This window comes from Podarcis pityusensis, assembly GCF_964106645.2.
Source record: "Podarcis pityusensis genome assembly, chromosome: W".
NCBI lineage: Eukaryota > Metazoa > Chordata > Lepidosauria > Squamata > Lacertidae > Podarcis > Podarcis pityusensis.
Window position 1 is genome coordinate 16,781,017 of NC_138045.1, and position 14,237 is coordinate 16,795,253.

The window sequence follows — 14,237 nt, forward strand, 5'->3', positions numbered from 1 at the left end:
CACGTCCACCAAAGGTGAAAAAATGTACCTTCAGTTTCTTTACATTTCCAACATTTATTATCGGGCAAATGATAGATTTTTGCAAGCTTGACTGGGGTTATGTACCACCTGTATATCATTTTCATAATATTCTCTCTCAGGGCATTACATGCCGTAAATTTCATACCTGTGGTCCATAACTGTTCCCAGTCAGCAAACATAATGTTATGTCCAACATCTTGTGCCCATTTAATCATAGCAGATTTTACCGTTTCATCCTGAGTGTTCCATTTCAGCAGCAAGTTATACATTCTTGACAAATTCTGAGTTTTCGGTTCTAACAGTTCAGTTTCTAATTTTGATTTTTCCACCTGGAAGCCAATTTTCTTGTCCAATTTAAATGCCTCCATTATCTGAAAATAATGAAGCCAGTCTCGCACTTTGTTTTATAGTTTTTCAAAGCTCTGCAATTTCAGTCTATCTCCATCTTGTTCCAAAATTTCCCAATATTTCGGCCATTTGACCTCCATATTGAGCTTTTTCAAGGCTTTCGCTTCCATTGGTGACAGCCACCTTGGAGTTTTATTTTCTAATAAATCCTTATATCTTATCCAAACATTAAACAGCGCTTTCCTGACAATGTGGTTTTTAAATGCTTTATGTACTTTGACCTTATCATACCACAAATATGCATGCCATCCAAATACATTGTTAAAACCTTCTAGGTCCAAAATGTCAGTGTTTTCAAGAAGCAGCCATTCTTTCAACCAGCAAAAAGCTGCTGATTCATAGTAAAGTTTGAGATCTGGCAGGGCAAATCCACCTCTTTCCTTTGCGTCCGTTAGTATTTTAAATTTTATTCTGGGCTTCTTGCCCTGCCAGACAAATCTAGAAATGTCTTTCTGCCACCTCTTGAAACAATCCATTTTGTCCACAATTTGCAAAGTTTGAAACAAAAACAACATTCTAGGCAATACATTCATTTTTATCGCAGCAATACGGCCCAGCAGTGAAAGCTTCAAATTTGACCAAATTTCTAAATCTTTTTTCACTTCAGCCCAATATTTTTCATAATTATCTTTAAATAAATTCCCATTTTTTGCTGTCATGTTGATCCCCAGGTATTTCACTTTCTTAACTACTGTTAAACCTGTCATATTCTGAAACCTCTCTTTCTCCATTGGTGTTAGATTTTTCTCTAAAACCTTAGTTTTTACCTTGTTCAATTTAAATCCTGCAACTTGACCAAATTCTTGAATCAATTCTAAAACTCTTTTAGTACTAGATTCTGGCTCCTGTAACGTCAATACTAAATCATCTGCAAATGCTCTCAATTTGTACTGTTTAGCTCCGACCTGTATACCTTTAACCAACTGGTCCCTTCTAATCAAGTTCAGCAAAACCTCCAGGACCGAAATAAAAAGAAGTGGGGATATTGGGCAACCTTGTCGTGTCCCTTTTTCAATTTTAAGTTCTTCCGTCACAACATTATTTACAATTATTTTTATTTTTTTTATAAATGTTTATTAGGGTTTAAAATACAAATAGATATAATAGACAATATAACATATGTCTTAACATAGTTTCACATCTTCTTTGGACTCCCTCACATCTCCCGCTCCCACTTTCATCGTTATAACTTTTTGCCAGCAATTTATCATCTTGTTTGTAATCTTATGTCCCATCTGTTTATTTTAATCTTGTAATTCTCAAAAGAGTTTATATTTTCTCAATCTCACTTATCATCTTAAATCATCTAGTTTAGTGGTGCTCAATTGTTTATGATCTAGCATCCTGCTTAACATTCACTCAAATTACAGTATTTTTGTAAATAAATCTTGAATTTCTTCCAGTCCTCCTCCATCCTCTCCTCTCCCAGGTCACGGATTCTGCCGGTCATCTCAGCCAGTTCCATATAGTCTATCAGTTGCATCTGCCATTCTTCCAGTGTGGGTAGATCTTGAGCTTTCCAGTGCTTTGCAAGAAGTATCCTTGCTGCTGTTGTTGCGTACATAAAAAATGTCCGATCCTTCTTTACCACCCCTTGGCCGACAATACCCAAAAGAAAGGCCTCTGGCTTCTTTGTGAAGGTATACTTAAATACCTTTTTCAGTTCATTATAAATCATTTCCCAGAACGCCTTCACTTTAGGGCAGGTCCACCAGAGGTGGAAGAATGTTCCTTCACTCTCTTTACATTTCCAACACTTATTATCAGACAGGTGGTATATTTTTGCAAGTTTGACTGGGGTCATATACCATCTATATATCATTTTCATTACATTTTCTTTCAAAGCATTGCATGCAGTAAAGTTCAACCCAGTACTCCACAGCCTTTCCCAGTCCTCAAACATGATATTATACCCAATGTCCTGCGCCCACCTTATCATAGCCGATTTAACCATTTCATCTTGTGTATTCCATTTTAACAGCAAGTTATACATCCTTGAGAGTACCTTAGTCTTTGGTTCTAACAGTTCTGTTTCTAGTTTCGATTTCTCCACCTGGAACCCTAGTTTCTTGTCATTTTTAAAAACTTCTTTAATCTGAGCGTAATGTAACCAGTCTCGCACTTTATCCTTCATTTTCTCCAAACTCTGCAATTTCCAGTTGTCTCCATCTTTTTCTAGTATTTCCCAATATTTTGGCCATTTGGCCTCCATATTGGGTCTTTTTCGGGCCTTAGCTTCCAAAGGTGAAAGCCACCTTGGAGTTTTATTTTCCAGCAAGTCTTTATATTTTGTCCAGACATTAAACAGTGATTTTCTGACAATATGGTTCTTAAAGGCCTTATTGCTTTTAACCTTGTCGTACCATAAGTATGCATGCCATCCAAAAGTATTGTTAAACCCTTCCAAATCCAACACATCAGTGTCTTCAAGAAGTAGCCAGTCTTTTAGCCAGCAGAAAGCCGCGGCCTCATAGTACAACTTTAAATCTGGCAGGGCAAAGCCCCCTCTTTCTTTCGCATCAGTTAATATTTTAAACTTAATTCTGGGCTTTTTGCCCTGCCAGACAAACTTAGAAATATCTCTCTGCCACTTCTGAAAACACTCCGTCTTATCCAAAACCTGAAGTGTTTGAAACAAAAACAACATCTTTGGCAATACATTCATCTTAATAGCAGCAATTCGGCCTAGCAAAGAAAGTTTCAATTTTGTCCAACTGTCTAAATCTCTCTTAATTTCTGCCCAACACTTTTCATAGTTATCCTTAAATAGACTTAGATTTTTTGCTGTTATGTTTACCCCTAGGTACTTAACTTTTTTAACCACATTTAGTTCTGTCTCTTTCTGAAACCGTTCTGACTCTGTATCTGTCAAATTTTTCCCCAAAACCTTAGTTTTCTGTTTATTTAATTTGAATCCCGCCACCCGACCAAAATCATGAATCAGTTGTAATACTCTTTTCGTACTAGACTCTGGCTCCTGCAGGGTCAAAACCAAGTCATCTGCAAAAGCTTTAAGCTTATATTGTTTCTCTCCGACCTGAATTCCTTCCACCAACCGGTCCCCTCTAATCATATTCAGGAGCACTTCCAGAACCGAGATAAATAACAAAGGGGAAATAGGGCAGCCTTGTCGTGTTCCTTTTTCAATTTTAAACTCTTCTGTAACCACATTGTTAACTATCAATTTAGCTTTCTGCTCTGAATATATCGCCTCAATCCCATTCTCAAAACCCCGTCCCACTCCCATTTCTTTTAAATTTCCCTTCATAAATTTCCAGGAAATGTTGTCAAAGGCCTTCTCCGCATCTATAAAGATTAAGACTGCTTTTGTGTTTATATCTGTTTGCAAAAGTTCCAAAATGTCAATAATGTTCCTTGTATTAGCAAACAAGTGTCTACCTGGGAGAAAGCCTGCCTGGTCCTTGTGAATTACTTCATTTAAAACTTTTTTAAGTCTACTTGCCATAATGTCTGCAAATATTTTGTAATCCACATTTAAAAGAGAGATGGGACGATAGTTCTTAAGTTGTGTCTTTTCAGCTTCCGACTTTGGTATCAATGTGATAAACGCTTCCTTCCACGACTCCGGCGCCCTCTTCCCCTCCATAATTTCGTTGCTGACCTCCATCAAAGGTTGTATCAAGTAATCTTTTAGTGTCTTATAGTACTTGGAGGTCAGCCCATCTGGCCCTGGAGATTTGCCCAATTGCATGTTCTGAATGGCCTGTTCAATCTCTTGTCGTGTTATTTTGCAATTCAGGATTGTCCTATTTTCTTGTGACAATTTTGGTAATCCATTTTTTGCCAAAAATTGTTTAATCTCAGCCTCGTCTTGCGGCCCTTGAGTATATAATTTTTTAAAATATCTCTGGAAACACTTTCTAATGTCCACAGGATTCTGGATATTTCTTCCTTCAATCTCTAAATTTGTAACTGTATTTAATCTTTGTCTTCTCTTCAACTGCCAAGCTAGCAGTTTTCCACATTTATTCGCCGACTCAAACATTTTTTGTTTCATTAATTTAACCTTCCACTCTATTTCCTGGTTTATCAATTTAGAATATTGTGCTTGATAGAGTTTAATTTCTCTCAAAGTTGGCTGTGACTTCGGATTTAATCTTAACTTCTTCTCTAATTCTTTTATTTTGTCCAGAATCTTGTCTTTTCTCTCATTTTGTGTCCTTTTCTTTACTGCATTCTGTTGTATCAAAAATCCCCTCATAACAGCTTTGCTTGCGTCCCAGACGATTCTTTTTTCCACCGTGGTGTTCATATTTATCTCAAAGTAGTCCTTCAAAACTTTTTGGGCCTTCTTGGTAATCTCCTGATCTCTAAACAAGTTGTCATTCATCTTCCATCTAAAAGAGCCGGTTGGTAACAATGTCATATCCATCTTTACTGCATTGTGGTCGGAGCAGGTCTTTGGGCAGATTTCGACTTTTCTAGCCTTAGGTGCCAGACCTCTAGATATCCATATTTGGTCGATTCTTGTCCAGGTCAGTTGGGCTTCAGAAAAGAATGTTCCCTCTCTTCCCAAGGGGTTCTTTGTCCTCCAGATGTCAATCAAATCCATGTTGTCTGTCATTTCAAAAAAAGTTTTAGGTAGTCTGCCGTCTTTTGTAACATTTTGACTTTGTGACTTGTCCATGTTAGTTGATACAACCCCATTCATGTCTCCCATCATAATGATGTTGTTATAGTCCAGATAATCCAGCATAGTCTCATGCAACTTCCTGTAGAATTCCGATTTCCCTTCGTTTGGTGCATAGATTCCTAGTATCAAAAGCTTCTCTCCTTGGTGTTGTATCTCAATTGCCAAAATTCTTCCATGTTCGTCTTTGAATAGGAATTTGGGTCACCCATATTTACAATTAATTTAGCCTTTTGTTCTGAATAAATTGCACTTATACCATTCTCAAAGCCTTGGCCTACCCCCATGCCCTGTAGATTCTTCTTCATAAAGTTCCAGGAAATGTTGCCAAAGGCTTTTTCCGCGTCCACAAATATCAAAACTGCTTTAGTTTTTATATTCACTTCTAGTTTTTCCAGAATATCAATTATATTCCTCAAATTGTCAGATAGATGTCTTCCTGGGAGAAAGCCCGCTTGGTCCTTATGAATCTCTTCCATCAACACTTTTTTAAATCTCTTGGCCAAAATGTCAGCAAAAATTTTGTAATCCACATTAAGTAATGATATAGGGCGGTAGTTCTTAAGCTGTGTCTTTTCAGTCTCTGTTTTCGGTACAAGTGTAATATATGCTTCTTTCCACGACTCTGGTGCTCTTTTCCCCTCCATTATTTCATTGCAGACCTCTTTCAAAGGTTGTATTAACCATTCTTTCAAGGATCTATAGTATCTAGATGTCAAACCATCTGGTCCTGGAGATTTACCCAATTGCATATTTTGAATGGCACCTTCTATTTCCTGTTCAGTTATTTTGTAATTCAAAATTAGTTTATTTTCTTGAGATATTTTTTGTAATCCATTTGTTTTCAGAAATTGATCTAAGTCTGTTTCTTTCAATGGCCCTTGGGTATATAATCGTTTAAAGTACCTCTGGAAACAATTTCTAATCTCTGCAGGGTTCTGTATATTTCTTCCTTCCACTTCTAAGTTCGTGACTGTATTTAGTTTTTGTCTCTTTTTCATTTGCCATGCCAACAATTTACCACATTTGTTATCCGACTCAAATGTCTTTTGTCTCATTTGTTTAATTTTCCATTCTATTTCCAGATTCATCATTTTCATATATTGTACTTGATATAACTTTAACTCTCTCAAAATCTCTTGAGATTTTGGATTTACTCTCAGTCTTTTTTCACTTTCCTTTATTTTGTCCAATATCTTATCCTTCTTCTCATTTTGAATTCTTTTCTTTACTGCGTTCTGTTGTATTAGGAACCCTCTCATCACCGCTTTACTTGCGTCCCAGATTACTCTTTTCTCCACATTGGTGCTCAAATTTATCTCAAAATAGTCTCTCAATGTTTTTTGGGCCTTCTTAAGCACTTCTTCGTCTCTAAATAAGGTGTCATTCATCTTCCATCTAAAGGAGCCAGTTGGTGTTAATCTCATTTCCATCTTGACAGCATTGTGGTCGGAGCATGTTTTCGGGCAGATTTCCACCTTTCTTGTCTTTGGTGCCATTCCTCTAGTTATCCAAATTTGGTCAATTCTTGTCCATGTCATTTTGGCTTCAGAAAAGAAGGTTCCCTCTTTAGCCATGGGGTTTCTTATTCTCCAAATATCAACTAAGTCCAAGTTGTCTGTCATGTCAAAAAAGGTTTTCGGTAGTCTACCATCCTTAGTGACTACCTGTCTTTGTGCCTTGTCCATATATGTGGATACCACTCCATTCATGTCTCCCATCAAAATCATGTTGTAATCCAAATAGTCCATCAGGGTCTCGTGCAACTTCTTAAAAAATTCAGATTTCCCATCATTTGGTGCGTAGATTCCTACTATCAAAAATTTTTCTCCTTGTGTTTGAATTTCAATTGCCACAAATCTTCCTTGGTCATCTTTAAAAATAAATTTCGGTGATAGTCTGTCCTTTGCATAAATCACAACCCCTCTTTTTTTAACTTTGTCCGATGAAATAAATTCCTGACCAAGTCTTTTATTTATCAACAATTTCCTGTGTAATCTTGTTATATGTGTTTCTTGTAGACAGATCAAATCCAATTGTTCCTTTTTTAGTAAGTGAAACACTGATTTCCTTTTCTGAGGGGAATTCAAACCATGACAGTTCCAGGTTAAAAGTTGCAGGGCCATGATGTGATTATTTTGGTTCTCCTCCAACGGCACCTAGTGCCTGTTCCTCTTCCGTCGGTGGTATCACGTTTTTCAGACGGTCTTTTAGTTCCAGAGGTAGTCCTGGTATGTCTAAAGCTTCTCTTGCAATTGTTCTTAGCTCTCCTGTGACTTTCTTTTGTAGGTCTTCTCCGTGGTCTCTCCAGAATTTGTCTTTGTCGTCTTCCGATCTTATTTTCCTCTTCTTTCCTTTGTAGCTAAAAGATAGGCCTTGAGGAAATTCCCACCTGAAGTTAATTCTATTACTTTTCAACAAAGTAACCAGGTCTTTATAGTTAGATCTGAGATCCAGAAGGTGTTTCGGAATGTCCTTAAATATCTCCACTCTTGTCTGATGTATTTCCAGTGTCTTCTGGAAATGCAAACCCAAGATCTTGTCCCTCTCTTCTTTTGTTCGGAGAGTAATCAAACAGTCTCTCACCTTCTTTCCTCCTCTTTTTCCAAGTCTAAAAGCATTCACTATTTTGAAACTGTCCTTTACCAATTCTGGATTCCAAAAATCTGAGAATTCCTGCGTGAGAAAATCAACTAAATTGTCCTTCTCCACTTCAGGTACTGCTCTGACCCTTAAATTCACTTGTTTCTCTTTCAACTCAATCATAGACAGGGTTAACTTATGGTCTTCAAGTTGTTTATGTAACGGTGGTACCTTCTCTTGAACCTCTTGAACCTCTGCAACAGACGCTGTAGCAATTTCTTTGGCCTCTTCGGCAATCTGACGTGTTGAGGCCGATTCCTCTAATAATTTCTGAATAGTCTCTGTATTAGTATTTACTTTCTGGCCCAAATTATTTAAACTTACTGTATTTTGATTAATACTTGTTGTATTTTGATTAATACTTGTTGTATTTTGATCAATCTTGTCGGATGCCTCTGCTACTTGTTTGCTTATTTTGTCCAAAGATTCATTAATTTTAGCCAAAACCTGAGCAAAGGCGTCATCACTTGCCATACCTTTAGTTTTGGGTTGTGCCGATGGGGCTGCTGTTGGAACTCCAGAGGGGCCAGGGGTCGAAGCTCTTCTTTGTAGTCCACCGTCTGTTTGCAATACTTTGCCCGACCTTGTTGCTTGTAAAGACTCTAATTTCTCTTTCCCATCTGCCATCCCCCTCTAGATAAAACTCAAGGTTAGTCACACAGTTGAATTCAAAATTGTTTTGAAGTGGAAAGTTCCAAGAAGACAGTGTGGGAAAATCCTCAGGCCAACTGCAATTGCAATTGTAACTAGTTGTAACGAGTCCAAATTCCACTAGGGGGACACTGTAACAGTCATAAAGTTCTTAAATGCTTTACTTATTCTTTAAGTCCCCCCAATTCATCAGAAAGATAACAATCTATCTTAAACAGTTACTTTAAGACCAGGAGATACCTATCCACAATATTGTATCCAAATTGTATTTCCAGTGCAGGGCTAGCTGTCAAAGTATGTTCAAAGACAGTACCTTTTCTCCAACTTTTAATTGCCTCTGGGAACCCGTTCCCAAGGGATTGAGCGGTGGTTTTTATCTTCTTTTTCTCACCTCTTCTTAAAGAAATAACATTCAAAGTTCCCCCCCCTCTTCCCTCAAGTTGAGGGGGAAAAGTCCTGGTTAGATGATTGGATTGAAATCCTTTTATGCGTCTTTTCAAATCTTCCGCTTTCAAGTTCAATGCTTTGTTTTATCTACAGAAGCGGGAGGCAGACTGCCTTTTTATACCTCTCCGCTTCGGCCAAATTCCCTTCAAATTTGTACAGTTCCTTAATTGCGTAAAATCCTACTCACGGATCGTTGATTTTCAAAGCCAAATTTCCAAGAAAGAAAGGCAGCGCTCTCCGGTCACAGCTGCGCGGCTTCACTCCACAGAAGAAGCAGATGACTCACAGCACAGCGCTCCTTCCCCCGTTCCGTTCCGGAACCCGTTGCCGGGCTCCTTCACGGATTGGGGGGGCGCAAAACGTGCCCACCGAGTCCCAGGTTCACAGGCTTCCCCTGCCTGTGATTTCAAGGGTCCCCCGCTACGCCGAAGCGGGATCCGACCCTGTTTTCCGTGGAGCAATTCCCTCCGATTAGAGGGAATCCGCCATTAACCGATGGCGCCACCTCCGGAAGTCCAGGAGCTGCTCTTCCGAAGCGAACGCCTTCTTCAGTCTTTCAAAGGATTGCTGGGCACTTTCTATCCAGGCGAACTTCCTTTTGCTACTGAGACAATCTGTGATGGGCGCCGTCAAGTGGGCAAAGTTCTTGATGAACTTCCTGTAGAAGTTGCTGAACCCTAGGAACCTCTGCACATCCTTCCGGGTTTTGGGGGCCTTCCATTCCAGCACCGCCTGCACCTTGCTTGGGTCCATAGCTAGTCCCTTGTCTGACAACTTGTACCCCAGAAACTCGACCTCTCTGGTGTGAAATTGGCATTTTTCCAGCTTGACCCACAACTGGTGCTTCTGCAGCCTCTTTAGTACTTCCCTGACGTCTCTGACATGTTGCTTCTCATTGTCTGAATAGATTAAGACGTCGTCCAAGAAGGCTACGCAGTTCTTGTACAGCAGGGGCCCCAACACGTGGTGCATGAATGCTTGAAAGCAGGCGGAGCTCGATTGTAATCCAAATGGCATGACTAAGTACTCAAAAGCCCCCAGGGGGGTGAACATGGTGGTTTTCCATTCGTCCCCCTCCCTTACCCTGATCAAATTGTACGCTCCCCTAAGGTCCAGCTTGGTAAAAATATTCCCCTGCCTCACCCGTGTTAAAATGTCGTCAATCCTGGGCATTGGGAAGGTCACGGGTTCTGATACCAGGTTTAACGCCCTATAATCTGCGACTAATCTGGGCTGATTAGTGTCTTTTTTGTCCACAAAGAACACCGGACTGCCCCCCACCACCTTTGATTCCCTTATGAACCCCCTCTTCAGGTTCTTGTCAATAAACTGCCGTAACTCCTGCATCTCCCGGTCCGACATGGCATACAGCTTACCCACAGGCAGCTGTGCCCCTGGGATTAAGTTGATTTGGCAGTCAAAGGGCCTATGGGGGGGTAGTCTGTCCGCCTCCTTCTCGCTGAAGCCTTCCTTTAGGTCAGCGTATGGTGGTGGCACCTCTCCCTTTGTTTCCACCGCCAGCACAGCCACCCTGGCCACTGTCATTCTTGGGGTTCCCCCCAAGACAGTGTTCCAAACAGTAAGCTGACCCAAAGGTGACTGACCGCTGATGCCATGACACTACTGGATCATGCAGTGCCAGCCAGCTCATTCCCAGTATTATTGGGGGTCCTGCCAGTGTGGCCACGTGAAAGGCAATGGTCTCCGTGTGCCTGGAAACCCTCATTCGCATTGGCGGGGTCTGGTGTGTCACTTCCCCTCCCAGAAGTTCCCTGCCATCGATGGTGGTCACTTGCAAGGGAAAATCCAGGGGTAGCAAGTGTATTTGGTGCTCCAAAGCGAAGTCCCTGCTAAAGAAATTGCAGGAGCTGCCCGAATCCAGCAGCCCCTCAACCTTGACTGGGTGCCCGTTCGGGAGTTCTAGCACCACTGCTATGGCTATCGCTGCCCTGGGGGGGTCAGGCTGGGGCACTTCTATTGGTTGCTGGCCTGGCTGCTGGCCCCTTTGGTTGGCAGCCAGGCGTTGTCGTTTCCCTGCACCTGCCCTTCGTCCCCCTTCTCCTCACAGCCAGCAGCCCCCACCATCCCTTGCCAGGCCTTTCTTTGAGGGCAGACCCTTGCAAAATGTCCCGCCCGTTGGCAGAGGAAACACTTCTTGGTGGTTTTCCAATCCTTCCCCTCCCTCTTGCTACCTTCACTGGAGTTTGAAACCTCACGCACGCGCGCGTGCCATCTATTTCCATTGGCTCAGCCGCCTGGGAAAGCTGTCTCGGTATTTCAGGAATGCGGTAGTCATGGCAATGTTCCCTTCTCACTTCGCGTTTCTCCTGAGCCCGCGCTTCCTGCCGCACTCCAATCGCAAGCACAGCCTTGGTCAGCTGATCCATCGACTGTGGGCAGGGCGCGCGGGACAGCTCGTCCTTCACCGTTGGGGACAACCCCTCCTCAAACAACATTTGAATAGGTTCAGAGTCCAGATCCCACCCGAGACGGTGGATCAACATTTCAAAGCGCGACCAGTAGTCTCTAACTGACTGGCTCCCCTGCTTGCACCCCATCAGTTCTCGCCGAGTCACACTTTGCTGGACTTCACTGGAATACATCGCATCCATTGCCTGAAAGAATTTTTTAAGGTCCTTCAAGGCATGATTTTGCGTCGCCATAAGGGGCCTGATCCATTCCCTTGCCCCATCCTCCAGATGCCCCACAATGTAGGCTACCCTTTGCTCATCGTTAACAAAGTCATCATGCTGCAGTTCCAAAGCGTACTCTATTTCCGTTCGGAACGCATTGTAGTCCTGGGGTTTCCCCCCAAACTTGTGTACCAGCCCCGGTACCTTCCTTGCGATGGGGGTGGGTCTGACCTGAGCATCCTGAGCTCGTCTTTCGTCCAGCCGCGCCGTCAGGAGAGCTACATGCTGTTCCAAGTCACGGTTTCTCTCTACCAGACCTTGCACTGCAGCTGCTTGCTCCGTCTCTCCGGCTCCTCTGGTCTGGCTCATGGTGCTGCCTCTCTGGAGCTGCGCACAAGCAACGTCGGTGACTGACGGATTGCTGTAATGGATTTAGGGGTTGCTCGTGCGTAAGTTGCCGCCACTGCTGGCGAGGTTACCTGGTTAAACCCTTTCTGACTGAACAGCCTCCAGCATCGTGACTGCCTCAGTCGCTGGCAGAATCCGTCAGTGGGCGTTTCTTGAACCTTTTCCAGCATAAAAGTTGTTTGACGCCAAGTCTCCTCCTACTCTCCCTGCGCGGAAGTCTTCTGCACAGGGAGGGTGTGGGCAGCGGAGTACCCGTACTCTCTCCGCTGGTCTCCAGCGAGGAGTCTTGGAGCCTCCTCTCCGATTCCCCCATCTGCCCCCCTTCTCCACTGGTGTTACGCTGATTTCCTTCCCCAGCAGATGGGCTGCCTCTCTCCCTACTGGGACCCTCTCCTGCATCCCTCTGGAGCCTTCCCTCCGCCTCTAGCTCCGATGGCAGTTCCCTGACAATGAGTAAGCCAAATCAGATCACAAAGAAGTAAAAGGGGTAAATAAAATAAATAAATAAATAAATAAATAAAAGGATTGGCCCGAAAAGAGACCACTTAAATCAAATAGAAGCAACAGCACCTATTTGCTTCAAAAGAACAGCAAAACTGAAATTAAATAAATCAGGGTGCAGTACCCTTCAGACGCCACCAGATCAGCGCAGCAATAAAGTTAAAGGCTGCAATTGCAGCTAGTGGCCACAGGAGGCCACTGTTGCACAATTAATTGAGAAACAACGCTCGTAAAGCGCTGAAAAAAGACGTGCGGAGAACCGCAGAGCTGGGAAGGCCGCGTTTATGGCGCCAGCCGTATGGATTTTAAAAGGCCTGAATAGGCCCCCACAACAAACGGCCGCCGAGGGCCGAAAATGGAGCCTGCAGCCTGGCCGTTTGAGTCAGCCGCAGCACCAGGAGCGCTCCAAGGGCCCAGCAGGCCTCCTCCCCCGGTCTCCCTAGGCCCGAGGACAAAATTTTAAGGCCGGGGAAGGACACAGCGCCAAAAGGCCTAAATTTAGGCTTCGTGGAGGCCGCGGCCTGGGTGCCCGGGGAGGCCATGACGCAGCAGCGCGGCCTGCACTCGCAGGAGCCGCCCAGAGCCCCCGAAGGCTGCCCGGTGTCCCGGGAGGCCCAAATGGGCCGAATTAAATTTAATTAAATTTAATTAAATTTATTGGGGAGCACCGGCCAGCTATTAAATTAAATTCAATAAAGGACCCTGAAGGCGTGCCGCCTCCCCGGAGCCGCTTAAGCCGAGGACGGCTTTAAACGACAACAAGAAAATAAGGTAAGCCTAATTCCCTGCACCCCCCAACCAACCTTGCCCTATGGGCCTAAATTTACCCACAGCGTGGGTTAGGCAGGGAAGAAATGGTGAAGGGAAAAGGAATAAGGCACAAATATCACCAAAGTCTCCTGCAGTGTTGGCTCTGATCCGATTGATCCGATGCACTCTGCAAAGAGAAAGAGAAACCAGAGTGCACCGATATTTAAAGACTATGGTCCCACCCACCCAATTTGCAACATACAATTTGCCCCAGCAACCCGGTTATCCAATCACAATGCCAGGCAACAACTATTAACCTGCCTGGCAACCAGAGGCCTGGCCCGGTGGCCCACACCGCAACACGTGCTCTCATTTATTGGAAAACACGCTTTCTCATATTGTAAGAAGCGGAAGAAGAAACCATAGAGAGCATTCATATTTTCCTTCTGATCAATGAAGTCAAACGTTACAATTATCCATTTTAGAATGAGCACCTATAGGGAGAAGACAGGTCTCAGTAAGCCAAAGCAAGACCAAGACAACCAACCCCTTCTGGAATATGGTCAGCGTGTACAACATCTAGCTGAATCATCACCAGGATAACTAAGTCAGACTGGGGGAAATATCATTCTTCAGAACCAAGACATCATTACCATGCTTTCCAAGTTACCTGAAAGTCACTAGAACACTTGCGAGCACAGAGCCAAGACACAGCTGAAAGAAGAGAATCCTCTGTTATTACGGAAATGGGAATCAGAGTCTTCAGTAGCCTAGTGCTTATCACTGTGCCTGCAAGACATTGAAAGACACTGCTTAACATTCTGAACATCTTCACTCTTGATACAGTGGTGCCCCGCAAGACGAATGCCTCGCAAGACGAAAAACTCGCTAGACGAAAGGGTTTTGCAGTTTTTGAGCTGCTTCACAAGATGAATTTCCCTATGGGCTTGCTTCGCAAGACGAAAACGTCTTGCAAGTTTGTTTCCTTTTTCGTAAAACCGTTAAAACCCAAGGTGCATTGCTTGAAGAGGTGCAGTTGCGACTTGACTTCGAGGAGCAACTCATAGCACGCGGTGTGGTAGCCTTTTTTGAGGTTTTTGAAGACTTTGGCGATTTTTGAAGCT